The sequence below is a fragment of the Schistocerca nitens genome, chromosome 12, assembly GCF_023898315.1.
Source record: "Schistocerca nitens isolate TAMUIC-IGC-003100 chromosome 12, iqSchNite1.1, whole genome shotgun sequence".
In the NCBI taxonomy this organism is placed as follows: Eukaryota; Metazoa; Arthropoda; class Insecta; order Orthoptera; family Acrididae; genus Schistocerca; species Schistocerca nitens.
This window is the reverse complement of record NC_064625.1, coordinates 147,866,289-147,868,583: the sequence shown is the minus strand read 5'-3', so window position 1 is coordinate 147,868,583 and position 2,295 is coordinate 147,866,289. Positions and strand designations below refer to the sequence as shown.

General features: G+C 41.4%; 1 pseudogene; it reads right to left on the bottom strand.

Annotated features, from left to right (window-relative positions):
- Positions 1-1,763: 1,763 nt before the first annotated feature.
- LOC126215418 (5S ribosomal RNA) lies at positions 1,764-1,881 on the bottom strand (annotated as a pseudogene).
- Positions 1,882-2,295: the final 414 nt, after the last annotated feature.

Here is a 2,295-nt window from a genome sequence, read left to right as displayed (position 1 = left end):
GCAGTTCACTAACTGTATCTCTAATACCTTGTATATTTTGATGAAATATACTAATTCCCTCATTACTCGGATACCTAAGCTTTGTCAAAAGTGATTCCCTTGTTAGAGATACTTCCCTTAAGCAGGAATACCTGTCAGCTGACTTCAATCTAAAAAAGGTGCAGCTCTAACACCCACTACTGCAGGAATTTTCCCATGAGTGATCCTACCAACCCTGTCACCAACAGTCACTTGAGCCAATCCTGCATTAGGCTTCACAATGCCGGTGACCTGGTACTCACTCCCCAGCACTTCCTGCAACTGCTGGCCTACACCTCTGCCATGAGAACTACCTAACAGCAGAACCTTCTTCTTCCTCTTCGACTTTGCAACTGTTCTAGGCACACTAACTACTGAGGTCTGCTGCATACTTCCTACTAGAGATTCCTCTCCACTAGACTCTGACAGTTGGTCATATCTATTGTAAACACCAATAGTAAAACTATCTGAAAATCTTCTTCTCCTAGAAGATCTCTTGCCAACAGCCAGCTCCCATTCCCCAACCCCCTTATTGTTGTTATTGTTATTATCTTATTGTCTCCATACAGCCTAGATAGTATCATGTGACAGCCTCAGTTCTTCTTTCTTTGCTGTTGTTATCCATTTATCTAGTAAGGTTCACTGCTTCATCTTCAGCCGATGTTGTCATTCCTCTTCTTCTGTGCATGTTGTTCCCGATTTCTTATTTCTTCTGCCTTGAAACCCATCTAAATGGAGTATTTTATTTTTAAAAACGTGTGTTTCTGTTATTTCCGAGTCTTTGACGTCGTATCATTCTAGTTCGTCTCTTATGTATGTCATCTTTTTCCCAGACGTGTAGGAATATTTCTCTGTTCTCATTCACTCAGACGGGGTGACCAAAGAAGATCAGTCCTCGCTTTTGCAATCACTTCCAACATTTCCTCTATATTTTCGTTTATCTCCTTGTTATTTCTGAATTTCTAGCCATCTGTCGTCCGTATTGCACCAATTAATTTTCTAATAACCCGTCTTCAAGTACCTCTATTCTGTCCAGCTTCTAGTTCATCGCTAAGCATTCACATGTAAACATCTTGATATTACAACTTTGGTGTAATGCTTCGGTTTTGTTTTTGTAAATATGCATTTTTTGTTGTAGATACTTTTTAGACCATATGCTCTTTCCGTTTTATTAATTCTCACATTGATTGCCAATTTTTCAAGTTTATTCCGCTGTTTAGCCTGTGAATACTTCCTATTTAGTTGGTTTTTTGAATTAGTCTTGATTTTTTCTTGAGCTGAAAATTTGAGAGGGTTCTAATGGCTAGTTTTTCGAGAAAATTTATTTCAGTACATGCTTTTGTCAGATTTTATCTTAATTGCTTTCATTTTCCTTCCCCGGGAGTATTGGTTCAGTTTTATATTCGTAATTTTGAAATCTCGCGCTTCCTTTGATAAATTTTCGTAGTTCTTTTGCTGTCGATATGATTTATTATATATGTCCAACAACATGCTACACAATATGCCTACAAGCATGCTGAAACTAAACTGAACTAGAGCCGGTCCGAACAGCTCATGAGGGCCTAATGGTACCGACTGGCCGCCGTGTCATCCTCAGCCCACAGGCGCCACTGGATGCGGATATGGAGGGGCATGTGGTCAGCACACCGCTCTCCCGGCCGTACATCAGTTTACGAGACCGGAGCCGCTACTTCTCAATCAAGTAGCTCCTCAGTTTGCCTCACAAAGGCTGAGTGCACCCTGCTTGCCAACAGCGCTTGGCAGACCGGATGGTCACCCATCCAAGTGCTAGCCCAGCCCGACAGCGCTTAACTTCGGTGATCTGACGGGGACCGGTGTTACCACTGCGTCAAGGCCGTTGGCCCTACAAGCATGTTAACTTTCCTCAATTTGATGGGTCTTCCTCTTTTGTGTTTATTGTATTTCATATGTGAATTACCCTGTCTTTGTTTCTTACTTTATATAGGCAGCGGCCTTTGTTTATTTCGCAGTGAAATTTTATATTACGCTAAATTTCTAGTTGTGACAAATTTTCGTTGTTCAGAGACGTGTGAGGATGCCGTATTCAGATAAATTTTATTTGACAAATGTTTAACGCCGTTTATCTTACGTCTATGTCACCAGAACACCATCTGAAACATTATTACAATAGGCCTACTTTCAACCGAACTATGGTGCTATGCACTATCTTATCAAAAGTATCCGAACGCCCCTATGTAATGCGGGACTGACCATTATGTCACGAAGGCGGACCCGCAGGTGTAAAAGGAATCGGGG